Raw genomic sequence first — 20773 nt, forward strand, 5'->3', positions numbered from 1 at the left:
TTTTGCTTTGTAAAGTAGTTCGCTCAACAAAATTTTATCATGCAAGTCTCTCCTAGCAATCATTTTTTAAAAAAATACCTTTCCTGAGCTGACCCTGGAGTTCAGTGGTTAAGAGAGCCAGATCTTATATGACCAGCTGTAATTCAAATCCCAGCCCTAGTAACTGGAAGACACACTGGGTACATGTGTATGTGTATTCAAAATCCTGACGTGAAGGAGGAATGGATGAAAAATTATTTAAACATGGCAATGCCCCATTGGGGGGTGCTTTCTCTCTCTCTTTCTCTGACGAACACAGTCACCTCTGGAAAATTAAAAAAAAAATCTTTTTTCAATTCTAAAAGTAATGCATGTTCAATATAGAAAGTTTAGAATAATGGAAATAGGGACCAGCAGTTAGCGTAATGGCTATGTTGCTGGACTCCCACGTAGTCAACCGCGCTTCGCGTCCCAGACCCGGTGGCTTGAAACTCATGCCGGGCACATGTGCATGCATGCCCAAGATCCCAAGAGGAGAATGGAGAAGAAGGGACTGTGGCGTGGCCATTCCCCCTGGGGGGTGATTTCTCACTTTCTGTCTCTCTGTCTCTCTCTGTCTGGCTGGCGAGCGTACGCGCCCTATAGCAAAAACCTCTCCAAAAAATAATAATAATAATAATAATAATGGAAATATAGGTAACTCTAAATGAAGTCACTCTATTCTTTTTTTTTTTTTGAGAGGTTTTTTTCTAAATGAAGTCACACTATTCTTTTTTTTTTTTTGAGAGGTTTTTTCGCTATAGGGCATGCGCGCTCGCCAGACAGACAGAGACATAGAGACAGAAAGTGAGAAATCACCCCCCAGGGGGGATGGCCACACCACGGTCCCTTCTCCTCCATTCTCCTCTCGGGATCTTGGGCATGCACACACACGCGCCTGGCGTGAGTTTTAAGCCACCGGGTCCGGGATGCGAACCGCGGTCGACTACGTGGGAGTCCAGCGACATAGCCATTACGCTAACTGCTGGTTCCCAAGTCACTCTATTCTTAATCCGGAGATAACCAGTAAACCATGGTATAGTTTCATGTTCAAAATTTTTTTTCTAACAGCCTTGCTTTGTTTTATGGATTTAATAGCCCCTCCCCTCTTATTCCTCTGAGGATATCAGTAATAGTTCTTATTATGCACTTCTTACAGAAAGTGCATCTGTGCATATGAGAGAAAGAGAGAGAGGTAAAGAAAAAGCACCCTTGCTAGGGTCTTGCCATACCACGATCCTCTTTTCCATACCTGTGTGCACCCAGCGTGTTTGTTAAACCAACCTGAGCTCTCAACCGTGGTTGCCATATGGCTTCCAGCACTGCAGGGTGCTAGCGTTCTTTCTGCACCACAGTGGCTGGGCCAATAATAGTTTTGGGGTTTTGTTTTTCAGTTTTGCCAGAGGGTACACACAGTCATAAGGATGAGAGAGAAAATGAAAAAGCACTGCCCATGGAGAATAGTCACACCATAATCCCTTCTCCTTCATTTCTCCTTCTTTTGGGATTTTGAGCACACATGCACATGTGCCCAGTGTGTTTGTCAAGCCACTAGGTCCGGAACTTGAACCGTGCAATCAGCCATGTGGTATCAAGCAGCTCCCCCCAAATAGTTTTTAAAACATTTCATTCTGTTGGCTGTATTATATTAACTTTGTTTTCTTTTTTTTTTTTTTTGAGAGGTTTTTGCTATAGGGCGCGTGCGCCTGCCAGACAGACAGAGAGAGACAGAGAGATAGAAAGCAGGAAATCACCCCCCGGGGGGATGGTCACGCCGCAATCCCTTCTCCTCCATTCTCCTCTCGGGATCTTGGGCACGTACGCACACGCGCCCGGTGTGAGTTTAAGCCACCGGGTCCGGGACTCGAACCGCGGTCGACTACGTGGGAGTCCAGCGACATAGCCATTACGCTAACTGCTGGTCCCTATTAACTTTGTTTTCTAGCTAGAACTTTTGTCTTTAAATGTGGTGCTTCTTGCATGGCTTTGTTTTTTGTCAGGTGTTGGGTGAGCCTTGGTTACGTGTTCCTGTCATTTTTTTTTTTTTTTTTTTGGAGAGATTTTCACTATAGGGCGCGTGCGTTCGCCAGACATACAGAGAGAGACATAGAGACAGAAAGCGAGAAATCAGCCCCCAGGGGGGGATGGCCACGCCGCAATCCCTTCTCCTTCATTCTCCTCTCGGGATCCTGGGCACGCACGCACACACGCCCGGCGTGAGTTTTAAGCTACCGGGTCCTGGACGTGAACCGCGGTCAACTACGTGGGAGTCCAGCAACATAGCCATTACGCTAACTGCTGGTTCCCGTGTTCCTGTCATTTGTATCTTGAGATTTTCCTGTTACCTGATGAAGAGATGTGTCTGGGGGAGCAACTGGCCAGGCTGCATTAAAACTAATAACCACCAATTCGGCCCCTCTTCTGCCTGGATCTACTGGCTCCAAACTTGGAGCCCCAGAGCTACTCTTCTGATACAGATTGGAATACACAGCCACATTACGTGGGTTCGAATCCTGACCCTGGCACTTACTGACATTGCAACTTTGAGATAGCTAGGGAACCTCTTTAGGTCTGATTTATAAATTCTCTTCTCCCCCTCCCCCACTCTGGCTTGAGGCTGTCCTAATGAATATAATGGCTCCTCTGGTTCCTTTGTCAAAAGGAATGTTAATTATTTTCAGCAGTCTAATTACGTGGCTAATGAGAGACTGACTGCGATAACATTCCCTTAATTACTCTTTCCTAACTGCTGTTGGGAGCCATATTTTGAGCATGTTGCAAGACTCAGTGCCTTCTCAATAGATTGAGCTGTCCAGCGAGGAGCCAGGGTTGCTGGGCTTCGGGCTCCTTGTGGAAGTATCTGGTGCTTGGGTCAATGCCCAGCCAAAGTGTATGCCGGCCTTTCCTTGAGACATTATTCACAGGAAAGGGACATACCAGATTGAGTCAGGGGGGGAGCAAACAGTGACAGTAACGGCTCCCCCCGTCTTTCCTGAGTGTATCCGCCAGGCTTCCCTACTCTTAGAGGACCTGCACTCTGCCCTAATTATTTTCAGCAGTCTAATTACGTGGCTAATGAGAGACTGACTGCGATAACATTCCCTTAATTACTCTTTCCTAACTGCTGTTGGGAGCCATATTTTGAGCATGTTGCAAGACTCAGTGCCTTCTCAATAGATTGAGCTGTCCAGCGAGGAGCCAGGGTTGCTGGGCTTCGGGCTCCTTGTGGAAGTATCTGGTGCTTGGGTCAATGCCCAGCCAAAGTGTATGCCGGCCTTTCCTTGAGACATTATTCACAGGAAAGGGACATACCAGATTGAGTCAGGGGGGGAGCAAACAGTGACAGTAACGGCTCCCTCAGTCTTTCCTGAGTGTATCCGCCAGGCTTCCCTACTCTTAGAGGACCTGCACTCTGCCCTCCTCCACCATTTGACAAATAGATAGTGAGACCCTGTTCTGTGTCAAGTTTTGTCCAGGACATAGGATGCAAAGATAAGGAACTCAGAGTCTAGACAGATTTCTAAAACAGAATTTGGACCACATTCCTCTCCTTTGCGCCCAAGAAAAATGCCACGTTTGTGTTCTCAGCTCTGCCACCTTCCCAGGTCTCTCTTCTGTGTTGTTCTCCCTATGGTCCTGATGTGTCTTTCAAGAAGTGGGCCTTGGTGGGCACACCCTTGGAACGTGGCTCTCCCATGTCCTGAGGGCAGCTCACATAAAATTATCTGTCATGAAAACCAAGTGTCAATTCCAGGTGGCCCATTGCTGTAGGTAAATCATGAACTCCTATTTCCCATTCACATAACTCATCTCTCAAGAGTGGTGTCAGGGGACCAGCAGTTAGCGTAATGGCTATGTCGCTGGACTCCCATGTTGTCGACTGCAGTTCGCGTGCCAGACCCGGCGGCTTAAAACTCACGCCGGGCGCGTGTGCATGCGTGCCCAAGATCCCAAGAGGAGAATGGAGGAGAAGGGATTGCGGCGTGGCATCCCCCCTGGGGGGTGATTTCTCACTTTCTGTCTCTCTCTCTCTGTCTGTCTGGCAAGCGCACGCACCCTATAGCAAACCCCCCCCCCAAATAAAAAGAGTGGTGTTAGGAGAAAAAAATGCTCTGGTAGAGACTGTAGCCCTCCCATTTTGTAACTGTGTTCTTGTCTTAGTCTGTTTTTTGTTGTTTGTTTGTTTTGTTTTGTTTTTTTTGCTATGGTTGGCTGCCACAGACTGGGCAATTTATGAAGAACAAAGGCCCATTTAGCTCACAGTTCTGGAGGGTGGGAAGTTTAATTTCTGAGTGTTGGAATCTAGCAAGGGCCTTCCTGCTATGTCATGATAGGAGGCGTCACACGGTAATCACAGATGTGTCAGCTCAGATCTCTCTCCCTCTTAATAATAAAGCTACCAGTCCCATCAAAGTCCCCACCCTGATGACCTTATCTAATTTTAATTACCTCCTAAAGGCCCTACCTCCAAATACCATCAACATATGAATTTGGGGATTAAGTTTTCAACACATGAAAGTTGAGGGACACATTCAAACCAAAGCAGGCCTCTGTTTAGAAGAGGATTTCCAAGAACAAGGGAATGGAGCTCAACGTTAGGTCTATGTGTTTGGCAACCTTCTGGTCCCCCTTGGTAAGTTCTAGAACAATGTTGTCCAATAGAATATTCAGTGATGATGGAAATGCTCTACATCTTGTTGCCTAATGGGGTAGACACTAGCCATAGGTGATATTGAGCTCTTGAAATGTGACTAGTACAATCGAACAGCTGGATTTTTACTTTGTCCACCTTAAGTTAATTATACTTTGAATTAACATAGCCGTTAGGTTGTTGGGAAAGTCATGACGTATTTTTCTATATTTTTCCATGCAAAAATGCATCATGACTTTCCCAATGACCATATATATATATATCTATATCTATCTATATATATATGCTAGTGACTAAAAGATTGGCTAATGCCATCCTGGAGTTTGTAGGAAAAATCATTCGTTTCTACACTACCTACTCTTGACCGTGCTTTGTCTCTGCTCCTGATGAGTCCTGCTTGCAGAATAGGTGTGCTAAATTGCTGGCAAGGGTCACTTGAGTCATTTTCTCTGCTAATCGAGGAAAAATGACAAGGCCTGGGCAGCAATCAGAAGGGAGATTGGAGCCCTCAAAGCTATAGCCACCTGCTGATAGCAACCCACTCCTGCTAAAGGTGTGACCTGTCTTATTCTCAGTTCTTGCCCTTTCTGTCGGCAAGGGGCAGAAACATTGTTCTTTATAGCAGCAGAGGGAGGCAGATGGTGTTGAGATAAGTGATCCTTTTGCCAGCTAGATAATGGTCCAGATGGGGAAAAAATCAACTGTGTTAGTCAGGATTTTCCTTTTTATTTATTTATTTTTTTTAGTTTATTTATTTTCATGAGCAAGAAAGAGAAAGAGGGAGACAGCATCCCCAACAGGGTCTTGACACTGTACTCTCCCTTCTGCTAGTCCTGGATCATGGGCATACACATGCCTGGTGTACTCAAGGAAATCTCCACACTTGAACCCAGAACCATACCACATGAGATTGCCTTGTAGACCATCATGTTCTACCCTGTACCACCATCTGTCCCCATTCAGGATCTTCTTTTTTTTTTTTTTGAGAGTTTTTTTTGCTATAGGGCGCGTGCGCTTGCCACACAGACAGAGACAGAGAGACAGAAAGCGAGAAATCACCCCCCAGGGGGCATGGTCACGCTGCAATCCCTTCTCCTCCATTCTCCTCTCGGGATCTTGGGCACGCACGCACACGCGCCTGGCGTGAGTTTTAAGCCACCGGGTCCGGGACGCAAACCGCAGTCGACTACGTGGGATCCAGCGACATAGCTATTATGCTAACTGCGGTTCCCCCATTCAGGATCTTCTTGATTGCAAGTGACAGAAAACCAAACCAACTTGAGTAAGAGGGAATATTTTCTTTCTCATTAAACTGAAACACTTAGATTAGATATAGTATTTTGGGACCTCATAAAGTTACTTAGATTTTTTTGGTTGTACACAGATGGAAATTCCAGGCTACCAATAAAGGGATTTTACCAAAGTGCAGCTGCCTGGAACCCACAGTTTCCAGCCCCTGCCTGCAAGGGACATTCTTAGCTGACTGATGTTCATTTAGCAGCTGGGTCCTTTGCCCTGGCCTATCTGGCACTGTCAGGACTACAGGGTGATTTTTGCAATACAAGGTGAAACTTGTTTAACTCTGTAATTGCTCTTCTGGGACAAAAATTGTGGGGATCTATAGTGATATCAGATTATAACATTCCTTTGATTTATTTGGGGTGCAAAGGGACAAATATCTCTCTCTTTTTTGGAGGGGGAAAGTGTTTTTTGCTATAGGGTGCGTGCGTTCGCCAGAAAGACAGACAGAGACAGAGAGACAGAACATGAGAAATCACCCCCCTGGGGGGGATGGCCATGCCGTAATCCCTTCTCCTCCATTCTCCTCTTGGGATCTTGGGCATGCATGCGCACATGCCTGGCATGAGTTTAAGCCACTGGTTCTGGGACTTGAACCGTGGTTGACTACATGGGAGTCCAGCGACATAGCTTTTACACCAACTGCTAGTCCCATCTTTTTAAATTAGGAAACATATAAAAGAAACAAGCAAACAGGATTCCCAAAGAAAAGATGTGGTCCTGCTTCATTGCAGATATGTAGTCTTTTCAGATAGAGTTGGCAGCACCTTGATTAAGAATAGCAGCCAAGGGTCCCTTCACTTCTAATTAGAGGGAAAACTCATGAGTTGGCAATGTCAGGGGCTCTCAGCCCCACTTACGGAGTTTCTCAAGATTTGTCACTATCAGCTGGATCCAGGGTTTCATGGAGATATCCTTGGGACATGGTCTCTCTCTTTCTCCCAGACTGCCTTCACTCTTACCCCATCAACTTCAGACTTACATCCCTGCAGCTCCAAGTTCACTGAAAGGCTCTTCTGGGCATTCCTACCAAAGTTCCAGGATGGGCTCTGATTGGAGCATGTGTTTGTCTTTGAACCAGTCACAGAGCCAGGGGAATGTGATACTGTGATTGACCTTGGGTCCAACGTGTGTCCTAGGCCCCAGTAGGCAGTGTCCCAGTGACATCAGAACCACACTGACTCCAGCTACTCTGGCCTTGCTATTTCTCAAACTTGGTTAGCTCCCTCCTACCTCATGTTTTTCTACCTTTGCCTGGAATGCTTTCCCCAAAGCCCAATGCCTGGCTCTACTCATCTTTCTGATCTACACCCAAATGCCACCTCCTTAGAGAAATCAGACTTGCCCTCCAGCATCCAGTTTCTTTCCGACCATCCCTTGCCCCCAATATGAGAAATTATAGTATGCTTACTTAATGTCTGTCTCCAATCAGCCTGTGAGTCAGAGGGGCAGGAACTCCATCTTGTTTACACACAGGACATGGCTGGCCTTCAATGGGTACTCAAGAAGTATTTGTTGACTACTGGAATCCAACACCTTGAATACACAAACCAGCTGCCACAGGGCTTCTTGGACTAGGTGCTCTGGTTGTTTAGAAATCCCTGGGATAGCTTGACTGCAGAAGGCTGTGAAAAACAGGCACACATACAGTGTCACAGTGCTGGGCAGTTCAGGCTTGTCCTCTGAAAGACTGCCGGGCTTCTTTCTGCCTCCACTACGGAGGCAGCAAAGGGGCAGGGTCCCTGTTGCTTTTGTAGGACCCCCTAAGCACATTGGCAGTAATTGGGAGAGCCAGATAATTCCTGATCATTTTGCAGGTGAGGCTGTGAGGCCACTGCCTCTTCTTTTCTGGCGAACAAGAGGAGGCTTGCTGGCCTCATGTGACCAGGACTCCAGGGCCGCTGGCTGCTGCCTGATGGGATCTGCGCAGGGATTATTGATGAAGGGGAGGTGAGGTAGCTCTTTACAGTAACACATGCCTGGCTCTGGGACTGCGGCCAGACAGCTAATTAGAGAGCCCAGCAGCTGTCCAGCCTTTCAGGCAGCGAGCAGCACTACCTTGTGCCAGGGGGTAGGCTGGGAGGGAGAGGAAAGGGGCAGGGGCCAGTGGCCACCCTCTGAGGTATAGCAGTTGGGTGTCAGGGTTTGCTCAGAGGGGACACTGGGAGGGGTGTATAAGGGAGAGGGGCCTAGATGGGGAAGGGAGAGGGAAGAGAGGTGAGTGGCCTCCAACTGAAACAAAAGATGATGGTGAAAGTAAGGAGGCTCAGAGTGGAAGGAGGGAGCCAAGTTGACCAAGCCTGGCTCCCAGCTCCACCTGCCTTCCCTGTGCCAGTCAGCCCTCCCCCAGCCTGGGGCCTGGCTCCCCCTTGCTCCCAGGGGAGCAGGCCAGACACAGCTTCCCCTGGGCACCTTGGAACACCAAGTGCTCTGTTGGCTGAGCAAATCTCTCCTTGGTTTGGGGAGATGCCAGATCACTTGGACTCAGGGCTGGTCTTATTACAGGAAAAGAAAAACCAGTTGTTCTGGGTCATGTGGGAAGGGGCTTTGAGGAATCAATGGGTCTTTGGGTTTTTGTTTTTTTTTTTCCCCGTAGATACCTGATGGGTGAGTATGGTATAATACAAAATATGTTTGGCTTTTGTCCCTGGTTCCTGTCATAGCTTTGGAATTTTCTCATTGAAAATGTCTTTTGTTACTCATAATCAATCCCTCTGATAACAACTGAGTTTGAGCTAATAAGTTGCTTAGGTCAGGGCTTCCGGATAGCCTCAGGATGGCATCAGTCTGCAGAAATACTAAGTGATTGGAGGGTAAGAGGGTTGGAACTTTCGTCCTGCCCAACCAACCTCTAGGAAGGTGTGAGGGTGGAGTTTTTTGGAGAGGTGTTTTTTTGTTTGTTTGTTTGCTATAGGGCACGTGCGCTCGCCAGACAGACAGAGAGAGACAGAGAGACAGAAAGTGAGAAATCACCCCCCAGGGGGGATGGCCATGCCGCAATCTCTTCTCCTCCATTCTCCTCTCGGGATCTTGGGCACGCACGCACACGCGCCTGGCGTGAGTTTTAAGCCACCGGGTCTGGGACATGAACCACGGTTGACTACATGGGAGTTCAGCGACATAGCCATTACGCTAACTGCTGGTCCCAAGGGTGGAGTTTTTGTTTTCTGTTTTTCTTTTTTCTTTTTTTTTTTTTTTACAGATTTTTGTTGTAGGGCACATGGGTACACCAGAGAGACAGAAAGCAAGAACTCACCCCCTCCCCCAGGGGGAACCATCATGCTATAATCCCTTCTCCTCCATTCTCCTCTTCGGATTTGGAGCACACATGCACATGCACTCAGCCTGAGCTTTATGCCGCCAGTCAGGACTTGAACTGCAGTTGACTAAGTGGAAGTCCAGCCTCATAACCATTACGCCATCTGCTGGTCCCGAGGGTGGAGAGATAACTATAAAAACTCTTGAACTACACTGAAGAGTTTCCAGGTTGCTGAATGCTTAGAGGTGCTGGGGACGGGGTGGTTAAATTCCTCCCCTCTTGCCTTATCCTTCTCATCATCTGGCTGTTCATCTTTATCCATTATAATAAACTAGCGACTCTAAGTAAGCGTCTCCCCAACTTCTGCAAGCCGTCCTAGCCGATTAGTTGAACCCAAGGAGGGAGTTATGGGAAGCCTGGTTTGTAGCCAGTTGGTCAGAGGTATCGGTGACAACCTGCTACTTGAAATCGGCGTCCAAAGTGGGGCAGTCTTGTGGGACTGAGCCCTACAAATGCAGGATCTGACACGTTCTCAGGGTCAGAGTTGAAATGAAGTGGAGAACATCCGGTCGGTGTCTGTGGGAGAATTGCTTGGTGTGTGGGGAAATCCCACCCACGTCTGGTCAGAGAAGTGTTGAGTGTGGGATCTGGGAAGGGTAAAGGGAGAGTAGGAATGAAAAAGGAATCATGTTTGCCTGCAAACTTTCTGACTCATCTTAGTCTTGAGTTCCAGGCCCTGGAGATGAGGGGTGGGGGAGGGATTTGGTTTTTAGGTTCCAGTCAAAGAAGCAGAGGCTGAATCCTGCAAGCCCAGCTTACCCTAAATAGTTACAGAGGAGAGAAAATGATGCAGAGGGAATTTCCTGCCAACAGCTGCTGGTTAAACCTCTTCGGGAAATGAATCCTGTGTGCATGAAAACTGGATGTGCCTTTTGGGAGAACTAGCACACTATAGAAAGAGACAACAGAACAGGCATTGTTATTCTCTGACCTGAACCCACGCTTGGCCCCTGGCCTGTCAGAGCCTGCAGTGTCTCCCAGGATGCCTGGGGTCACCCTGTCCATGCCCCTGCCATCCTTGGGTGTCAACGGACATATCTTCTGTGTTGTCCAGACCCAACCCACCCACTCTGTTTCTCCTCACCACTCAGTCCATGACATGGCTCTTGGTGATAGGAGAAGGGGAGAAACCACCCTCCCTGCCTCCTTCATAAGGCAGAAACAGCATGACCATGGGAAACCAACGTTTACGGTTATAGCTTTGTGAGGCATAGCCCTTCCATGATGATGGCCTAGAACTTAGAGAAGCATGCCAGACACTTGGTTAATATGACTCAGTCACCCAAGAGTCACCTTAGAGAGCTAGGCCCCTCTACCTTGCTTGTCCCTTCATACAGCAGAATTTTTTTTTTTAAGTTTGTAAAATGTAGTTATTAGTGAGAAAGAGAGAACCTTCAACAAGATCTTAATGCTTTGCTCCATGCCAGCTACAGTTGGCCCTGGATCATGGGCACTCATGTCTGGCATACTCAGGTCTCTGGATACAAATCCAGAACTTTCCCATGTGAGTCAGCCTATGGAGCATGCGTTTTAACTCTGTGTCACAGTCCAGCGCCTCTCCAGCAGACACTCTGTGATCGCAAAGAATTCATCGTGTGGTGGGAGAAGCAGACACTTTTTTTAAAGAGAGATTTTTGCTATAGGGTGCATGCCTATAGCGCTATAGCATTCTCTCTCACCTGAGAGACAGAGAGAGACACAGAGAGAGAGAAGGTGAAAAATCACCACCCAGGGGGATGGCCACACCACAATCCCTTCTCTTCCATTCTCTCAGGATTTGGGGGCATGCATGCACTTGTGCCTGGCATAAGTTTCCAGGCACCGGGTCTGGGACTCGAACTGTGGTTTGCCATGTGGGAGTCCAGCACCTTAACCATTATGCCACCTGTAGGCCCCAGAAATCATTTTCTTAATTTGAATCTTTTTTCCTTCTTTATAAAGCTCACATGCACGCACACATGAGAGAGCAAGAGAGAGGCATCCTCTACGTGGTCTGGTCCTGCCACAATCCCCTTTCTCCAGTCTTGGATTTTAAGCACTTGCGTGTGTGCCTGGTCCATTTCAGGCTGACCAGGCCAGGAATTGAAACCATGGTGGCCATGAGGGATCTGGCTTCTCTAGCAGTGCATTACCACTGCACTGTGGCGACAGCCTAAGAAAGAATTGTTTAGATGAGCCGTGTTTGGATAGAAGGATGGGCAAAGTCCCATGGGCTATCACAGGCCACTGCGGGACAAAGGAGTGAGGTGAGATCAGGGTCTGAAAGGAAAAGTGGGAGTGGGCTGCAGAGGGGTAGGAGGAAAGGGTGGCTGTGCACTCCCAGGAGCATCTCAGGCATGTCGACGGAGACGCTGGATGGACAAACTCAGCTGTATGTTTGCAAAAGAAGCGGTTTAAGTAGATTATACCAAGTGAAAGACTCAGCAGATGTGTGCCTTAAAGATGAGATTAAGGTGGGAAGCAGATTGAAGGCGTGTTGTATGGAGGAGGGGCAGCTCTGGAGCCAAGGGCTAGGGTTTGAATGAAATGTGTGTATTTAGCCAAATCTCTCTCTCTTTTTTTAATTGCTAGAAGGTGCACATGCTAGTGAGAGAGAGAGAGAGACAGAAACCCTCCAATGGGGTGTGGTCACGTTGCACTCCCTTCTTCTCCATTTCTTTGTCCCATCAGGAATTTGGGCGTGAATGCACACACGCCCAGGGCCTTTCTCAAGCCACTGGGGCTGGGACTTGAACCTCAGTTGGCCACCCAGGATATGGTTCCCAATGCATAGCTCATAACCTCTGTGCTATGGGACCAACCCATAACTAGACCTCTTAATGTCTTGAGCTTCAGTATTTTCATCTCTTAAAATGGAGGGGTCATTTCTGCCCTTTCTGCCCACTGGAAAATCATGAGAGATGATACACTTGAAAAAGGGTAAGTTTACTCACATTAGCTGCTATAAGAGCTCTTTGCACATTTATGTGCTCCAAAAACTCATGCAAGTCATGCAGTCTACAAAGGGACTTCATGTCCTCTGTTCCCTGGGATCTGTTTTTGGGGAGCACCAGAGGGGACCAGGGACAGCTTGTGTGCTTGGAGGAAGAAGTAAGGCCCTGTTATTTCCTCCCCTCTTCCCCCCTGCCAGTTCCCTGGAGAAAAAGCCAGCAGACCATGAAGCAGGTGTCCAGTGGAAGCTGGCCTGGGGAAGGACAAGGGACCAGTTCTGATGGCTGTGGCTTCATCTGCCAGGCGGCACCCTAGCCAGCAGAGAGCTCCAGGGATGCCTGCAGCGACCAGCAGGCTGTGCTGGCAGGATGAAGTTTCTGTTTCTGTTTTGGTCCGACTTTTGCTATTGATGCAACGTGCTTAGGGCCCAGAGAAGGGAAGTGCCCCTGGGTGGACTTGAACTCCCCAGGCACAGGGGCAGGTGATGCTGGTGGATCCAGATGTCAGACATACCCTGTTCAACTCTGTCCTCCCTCTAGGTGGTAGGTATGTGCCAGGGTGACCCCTGCGCCCCATCTCCCAGGCAGTCTGGGAGAAGGAAGGAGGATGGACAGGCGGGAAGGCCTGGGGCTCCCGTTTGGTGGGGAGCTGGGGAGGGCAGAAGCCTGGTGGAACAGCACTTCATACCCTGCCCTTGACTCTCCCAGTGCAGAGACCTGAGGGGAACCCAGGAAGGGGATGTGCACCCTCCTGCAGAGCACACTTGAACACAGTGAGTTCCAGGTCCCCCGCGCTTTCCCTTTCACTTCTCTGTCCCAGCTGGTTCACAAGTTGTCAGCAAAGGCCTGAGTTCCTTCTGCTCAGAGAGCCTGGGGCCGGGGAGAGGAGGGTGGCTATGTCAGCATGGGCTGGCACCTTGGGGTCCACCCTGCTTGGCCATCTGCTCCCACCCCCAACCACTAACTGTTTTTATCTTCCAAGTGTCTGGTCTGTCCTTTAGTAGGATCATGTGGCGCTGGGTCTGAACTCTGACCTCAGGTGTGTGCGGACAGCTCTGTTATCCAGGGGCTTTTCAGGGACGCTTCAGCACCTTCACAGTAAAGCAAAAAATGTTGGAATGTCAAATGGTTAAATCTTAGGGATATTATTAAATACATGTATGTGGGGCTGGTTCCCTAGCACAGTGGTTAAATGCTGTATGGAAGAAGCAGGATCCCACATGGCCATGCGGTTCAAGTCCTGGTCCTGGTGGCTTACAGTTCTGGCATTTGAGCCCAGGATCCTGGCAGGATGGAGAACTGGAGAAAAGGGATCATGGTGTGACCAAGCCCTGTGTGAGCTTTCTCTTCCCATGCGCCTCTCTCATGCCCTCTGGCATAATAAAAGAAACACATGTACCCAGCAATGATAAAGAATGGTATAGTATAAAGTTGATTTGTATCAGCTTGTAGCCAGTTGTCAATGTCAATAGAAAGAGCCTCAACAATAATCATAGTAAAATAATGAAACGAGAAAAAGAAATATTAGGGCGGTAGAGGGTTTTAGCACACATTGTGTTTGCTTGTCGTTCTGGTATGGTTGGACTTGACTCCTAAAACGCTAAAACGAATGCCCTCCATGGCCTGCCTTCTGTGAGGTTCTTGACTGCCCTTGCTAACAGATGTGCCCACTACACAGAGTGAAGGTCAGAGTGTGATTTGAAGGCAAATGATAAGGGAACTGGATTCCAGACTACTCCCTCTCAGATTTCCAATTGTGCTCATATTCGCTCATGGTGCCAGAAGCACTAGGCCCTCACCCCATGCCTTGTTCAGGAACCAGCTCAGGCTCTCACAGCTGGGGTAGCCACACCTGAGCAAACTGCATGGCAGAGAGGAGGCTGCAGTTCCGGGACAGGGGCCTTGGTGGCCGAGCAGGATAGGCATCTGGTGCTGATCCTGGAGCCGAGGCCTGCAACCCTGCTGAGTTTGCCTGGGACCTGTCTCTCTGGCTGGCCTGGTGGCTTGGAGCTGGGGGCAGCTTAAGCTAATGAAGGCCTCTTCTTTTATTCCCAGGGACACATGGAAGCCTCCTGCCCACCAGCCGGGGATCAGCTGAACCCTGGGGTTGATGCTTGCCTGCATTGCTGAGAATGGCACTTAGGCCCAGACTGGCACCAGGACAAAGGTTAACCCGGGACACTCCTGGACAGCGATCCTGATGTCTGTTCTGAGCTGTGCACTCAAGAGTGTGATAAGTGAGTATGTTATAGACACCCCGGGGACCAGCAGCCCTGCCTGCCCGCCTGCCTGGCGCCTCATCGGTATAGGCCTTGGTCTAGAGGTTCTAGTTCTAGGCCCATCTCGGGGCTACAATTCTTGCATGGCAGGGGATTGTCAAGTAGTTTTAGATCCCATCTCTTATAGATGCATGGCCTGTAAAAACTGCCCAGGCCCAAATTGTCTGACTCGAGTGAAGAGAGACACCCTGGATGTGCTACCATGTTTGTGGGTTCCCAGACACTTTGGGTGTCAGGCTTTCCATCCACGCAGTGGGAACTGTGCCTCACCTGGATTTGGACTCTGCCTGGTCCTGGCCCAGAAGGCCTTGGGTAGAGCATCCATGGACCTGGGAGGTGAGGGATTCAGGAGCCTCCGCTGCCATAAAAGTAGCCACTAGTCTGGAGGAGCGAGTCCTCTTGCTCTTGCCAGATTAAGCAGCATCTTGGCCTCATCAAGGCAAGCTCCGTGTAGGGTGAGAAGCTCCAGATTTTGCAGCTTCTCCTGTCCTCACATGGCCTTTCTTCCCAGCCTTAGCCTCCCACTTTTCCTTCGATACTTTTTAAAAATGACAATTGGCTGCTTTCCAAAGCCCAGAGGCCTGCTTGACCTGAGGCCACTCTCTGTACAGGGCAGACGATTTGACAGTGGGATCAGTGACCAGTGGGAGGAATACCCTGGAAGGCAGGGCAGGCATGCTGGCATTTTTGCAGTCCTGACTGGACAAGGTTTAAGGAGCTCCTGGGCTAGTCCACAGGAACCCAGAGCCTTGCAGTCCATGCAGGAATCAGCAGGGAGTGGGAAAAGGGTACCCAAGTATTTTTCAGCCTTAGGTAGACCTCGACTCTCCTAGTTGAGAGTTTACAACTCAGGGCCAGCATCTGTTTTCCACTCAGTCTAGGCTTGCAAAATTAGTTTGTAACTGGATGGTCTGTCAGGAAATATGTTTGGGGGATGATTTGTAGCCAGTATATAGTATGAGCAAGCCCGGACCAGGGGAAGGAATTGGGAGGTGAAGAGATGGCCTTGGAAGCCACTGTGGGAATGTGGTGACTCACATGGGAGACCTATTCCGCACATGACACAGCTCCCCAGAGCAGTCCATGCAGCAGCCTTAAGGCTATTGTACCCTTTGGTCCAGTGATTCCATTTCTGGAATGACTCATTAAGAGCCTTTTGGAGGGTGGAGATTAGCAGGTGGTGTGGTGGTTGAGGCACTGGAATCCCACATGACTGACTGTGGTTCGAGTCCCAGACCTGGCAGTTTGCCTTCTCACTTTTCTTCTCTTTCTGTCTTTCTCTGGTGAGCACACATACTCTATAGCAAATTAAAAAATAAAAAACAATAATTAATAAAATTAAATTACTAATAATTTTTTAAAAAAGAGACCCTTTCAGGGGGGCCACAAGTGGCGTGGTACTTAACACACTGAACTCCCACATGGCTGACCATGGTTTGAGTCCCAGGCCTGGAGGCTGGCTTTTACACTTTCTCTCTCTGTGTGTCTCTCTCTGATGAGTGCATACACCCTATAGCAAATTTTAAAATGATAATAGTAAGTAAAATTAAATAAATAATTATTTTAAAAAGAAAAAAGAACCTTTTAGGCCAGTCAGGTAGCATGGTGGTTAAGGCAGCTAGATCCCACATGGCTGACTATGCAGTTCGAGTCCCAGAGCTGATGGCTTGAAAAATGTGCCAGGCACATGTGCATGTGTGCCTGAAATCCCAAGAGAGTGGAGGAGAAGGGACTGTGGAGTGGTCATAACCCCAGGGGGTTATTTTCTCACTTTCTCTCTCACTGTCTCTCTCTGGCAAGTGCATGCTCCCTATAGCAAACGAAAAAACAAAGCAAAACTCTTTTATTAAGGGGCTGACTCTATAGCTTAGTGTTTAAGTGAGCCAGATGCCATGTGGCTGACTGCAGTTCAAATCCTGGTCCTGGCAACTTAAAAAACACTCCAGGCATGTGTGCAAATGCCTCAGATCCTGACAAGATGGAGAAATGGAGGAGAACAGACTGTGGGTGACCACATCTCACTGGGGGGATGCTTTCTCCCTCTCTCTCTGTCTCTCTGGTGAGCACACATACCCTCTGGCAGTTTTGTAAAAAAGAAAGGAGGCAGGGCCAGCAGATGGCATAATGTTTTTGTCTCTGGACTGCCACATAGTGCCTGCAGTTTAAGTCCCGGACCCAGCGGCTTCAAAGTCATGCCGGGTGCATGTATGTGCTTACTCAAAATCCTGAGAGGAGACTGGGAGAAAAGGAATTGCGCCGTGGCCATCCACCCTGAGGGGTGATTTCTCACTTTCTGTCTCCCTGTCTCTCTCTGTCTCCCCAGTAAGTACATATGCCCTTTAGCTAAAACGTCTCTGAAAAAAAAGAAAAGAAAAAGAAAGAAGGCCAGCAGGTGGTGTGGTGGTTAAGGCACTGGACTCCTACATGGTCAGTCTGTGGTTGGAGTCCCAGATCTAGCAGCTTGAAAATCATGCCAAGTGCATATGCATGCGTACCCAGTATCCCAAGAGGAGAATGGAGGAGAAGATATTGTGGGGGGTGATTTCTCACTGTCCCTCTCTCTGTCTCTCTCTAGTGAGCACACAAGCCCTATGACAAAATAAATAAATGTAAAAAATTTAAAAATTGAGAAAACGAAATAAATATTTCATTAGGAAATAGTTCTGAAGGAAAAAGGGCTGTTTTGTTTTGTTACAGACATAAAAGATGTTTCTTGTGGTGTCATTTGTCATAGTGGAAATGAGAAACAATTTAAGTAAATTACAGTTTTTCACTTGGTGGAATATTACATAGCCATTATAATAATGAGCATATAGGTTATAGAACAGCTTGGAAAAACAGTTATGATGTAGTAAGTGAAAATGGCAGGTTACAGAATAAGCACATTCCAGTAACTTGCAAAATCCACACAGGAGCCAGGATCACGAGGGGGAAGTGATAGTAATTGCTAGCTTGGAATTAAGAATATATCTTCTGTCCATGATACATAGGTTCTTTTAAAATAAAATTTGATTCTGGATGACTGTATGCCACAGCATTAATAATTACTTTCTCTAAAATGTGGGATTGTCAGGGATTTCTGCTTTTTAAAGTCATTCCTTTCTGTCATTTACATTTTAACTGTGAACACATGCTATTATGTCATCAGAAAGAACAATAAAGGTATTTTAAAATACTAGAATTAACTTTTTCAAAAGGTCATATTTCCCAAGGGAAAGTAGAGAGGAGAAAGGCTGAGCCAGCTAGCTGTTCACACCTGCCCTCATTGGTGTTTAAAGGTCTGTGGGTGTTTGGGCTCGTCCATCATTCATTATTGCCCAGGTATTCTTAGGTATCATTGCCAGGCACCGTTCTAGGCACTGGTGACCCAGCAGCAGGTAAGACAAGGCCGCTGCCCTCATGGGGCTTTCATTCTGATCAGGGAGAGCAGCTTAAATCAGTAGCAAACTATCAGAAAGTGAAAGTAGTATAGAGAAGGTAAAACGGGCTGCTGTGAGCGACAGGGAGGCTGTTTTGGACTAGGGAATCAGAGGAAGGCTCTGAGGGGTGACAGCTGGGCTCAGACCAGTACGATAATGAGGAACCATGCGAAGGTCTGGGGGTGCTTTTTGCCTCTGGTTCTCTGTGCCAGGACTGACGTTCCCCAAACCCCGTTGCCCCACGGCAGCCCATGATCCTTCCGTACGTGGAGTGGGTACTTCTGTCACCCTGGCTGCCACTGCTCTGGGCAGAGGGCTCCTCTGGACACCTATGCACTGGCTACATTTCTGTGGCAAGGCTGGGCCACCTGAGAGTCCCCAAAGCTCTAGGGTGGGTTGGCAGTCAGGAAGCCCCTGCAGAGGGATCTTCCAGTGGCACATGCCTTGAGGCCCTGAGGGGTCCCGTGAGGGTCGCTTTGCAGAGCAGGAAGGGTGGAACTCAGTGTCATCTGAGCCAGACAGTGGCCACAGGTGTTTCCCTCCATTTGCTTTCCTTCTGTCCCTGGGGCAAGCCAGTGTTTTCCTCTTTCCTAATTTCAGGGCCACAGGGAGACTTAGGGTGGTTTCGAGGAGAAAGGCTGAGCCAGCTAGCTGTTCACACCTGCCCTCATTGGTGTTTAAAGGTCTGTGGGTGTTTGGGCTCGTCCATCATTCATTATTGCCCAGGTATTCTTAGGTATCATTGCCAGGCACCGTTCTAGCACCGGTGGCCCAGCAGCAGGTAAGACAAGGCCGCTGCCCTCATGGGGCTTTCATTCTGATCAGGGAGAGCAGCTTAAATCAGTAGCAAACTATCAGAAAGTGAAAGTAGTATAGAGAAGGTAAAACGGGCTGCTGTGAGCGACAGGGAGGCTGTTTTGGACTAGGGAATCAGAGGAAGGCTCTGAGGGGTGACAGCTGGGCTCAGACCAGTACGATAATGAGGAACCATGCGAAGGTCTGGGGGTGCTTTTTGCCTCTGGTTCTCTGTGCCAGGACTGACGTTCCCCAAACCCCGTTGCCCCACGGCAGCCCATGATCCTTCCGTACGTGGAGTGGGTACTTCTGTCACCCTGGCTGCCACTGCTCTGGGCAGAGGGCTCCTCTGGACACCTATGCACTGGCTACATTTCTGTGGCAAGGCTGGGCCACCTGAGAGTCCCCAAAGCTCTAGGGTGGGTTGGCAGTCAGGAAGCCCCTGCAGAGGGATCTTCCAGTGGCACATGCCTTGAGGCCCTGAGGGGTCCCGTGAGGGTCGCTTTGCAGAGCAGGAAGGGTGGAACTCAGTGTCATCTGAGCCAGACAGTGGCCACAGGTGTTTCCCTCCATTTGCTTTCCTTCTGTCCCTGGGGCAAGCCAGTGTTTTCCTCTTTCCTAATTTCAGGGCCACAGGGAGACTTAGGGTGGTTTCAGACCTTGCCTCTTCCCTCAGACGCCAGAGCAACTGCCCTCCCCTCGTTGACGCCACTGGCCTCCAGCACAGCCTACCAGGGGACTGACTGCTCTCTTGCCCTCTCTTGCTTCTAGAGGTGCATGTCCCCAAAGCACATAGTGATTGCATGCTGGAGATGAGGTGAAGCTTGGAAAGTGAACGAGGAGAAAGAGGAAGGTCTGGCCAGCCTGAATGTATGGGAGGGGAATCCCAATTTTCTAGTAAGACGCTTCTCTGAACAATATTGCCAGTTATCGCGTTGTGGCACCCTAGCTTCCTGGAACAAGATGGGGATTTTGGACAAAACCAAGGGCAATCAATGCATTTGGTTTTGTCTCCAGCCTATCTTAGGCTGTCTCTCCTCTGGCGGTCTCTTGACCCTTCTCCACTGCTTGTCCACCCTCTGCCACCCTCTGGATACTTAGCAGGTTCTGGGGCCGCAGGCGAGAGGCTCCTAGAACAGGACTCCGAAGCCAGCTCCCATCCCCCATCACCCATTCCCTCGGAGGGGCAGCTCCCTGCCCTGTCAAGTCTCCATGAGTTCTGGCCCTTCGCTGGGACTGTTTTCCCAAGACCTTTCGTCAATAGGTATGAGAGTTCTTGAATCTGAGTTGCTCCCAGGGCACTGCTTGTGAAACCCTCCTCTGCTCTCCAGGCTCTTCCTATGCCTTCTGCCTCTCCCACGCTCTCCTCTTCACTCCACCCTGAACTTTCTCTCCTGGGCTGTCCCATCTTTGGGTCACAGCCCTTAGGATGGTTGTGTTTGTCGCCAGGAGAAAGAGGCCACATCTGCTGAGCTGCTGGTTCTTCCTGCTGCAGGCTTTCTCAGGGCTCTGATCCCAGGGCCTGGATCCCAGAACTGAGCAAGGAGGTATTGGAAGGGCTCTGGGGGTTAAGTGTGTTTTGGGGGAAGGCCCAGGGAAGGGAACAGGGGTCTGTTGGGCCCAGCAGAGAGTGGGTGAGCTTGTCCCAGCTCCAAGTTTGAGTGGAGCCTGTGATGGTCATAAGTGGGTGAGAGGAGTGGAGTTCTGAAAATGCACCCAGGCTAATGCCGCGTCTAGTCCTTACATCCCTCCACCGTCCCGAGCTGCCATCCCACTTGGTGACACTGTCTCATCATATTCCTTTGTCTTCATCCCCATGTTCTGCCCCAGCCAGGTCTTTCCGTTTCCCTCATTCATCTTGTGTGGACCAGCCGCGTTCTCCTGGTACGACCCCTCGGACCAGGAGTGCCCTTGGCTAGGTATGCTTCCCCACCTGCCCAAATACTTCCTGCTTCCCAGAAATGGAGCCAGTCTTGGGCTCACCCTGGTCTCTCCTCTACCCTCTCTTCTGTTCAGGGGCTTGTCTATTCATCCCAAATCCCGCCCCCCACCCCCCACCCCAC

At 49.1% G+C, this 20773-nt stretch overlaps 1 protein-coding gene across 9 annotated transcripts in view; it reads left to right on the forward strand.

Annotated features, from left to right (window-relative positions):
• The window catches only part of TMEM229B (transmembrane protein 229B), a 53290-nt gene that overhangs the window by 22018 nt on the left and 10499 nt on the right, over positions 1-20773 (forward strand). For 3 of the 9 annotated variants that reach the window (XM_006158781.3, XM_006158779.3, XM_006158780.3), the window contains one exon: positions 14273-14454. The gene's annotated coding sequence lies outside the window, so the exon portion shown is untranslated. Of the gene's footprint in view, positions 1-14272; positions 14455-20159; positions 20258-20540; positions 20630-20773 lie in introns of all 9 variants that reach the window. The other 6 variants (XM_006158782.3, XM_014591704.2, XM_027775863.1 and 3 more) reach the window with 4 other exon arrangements.

Source organism: Tupaia chinensis, unplaced genomic scaffold (assembly GCF_000334495.1).
Source record: "Tupaia chinensis unplaced genomic scaffold, TupChi_1.0 Scaffold000609_1, whole genome shotgun sequence".
NCBI lineage: Eukaryota > Metazoa > Chordata > Mammalia > Scandentia > Tupaiidae > Tupaia > Tupaia belangeri.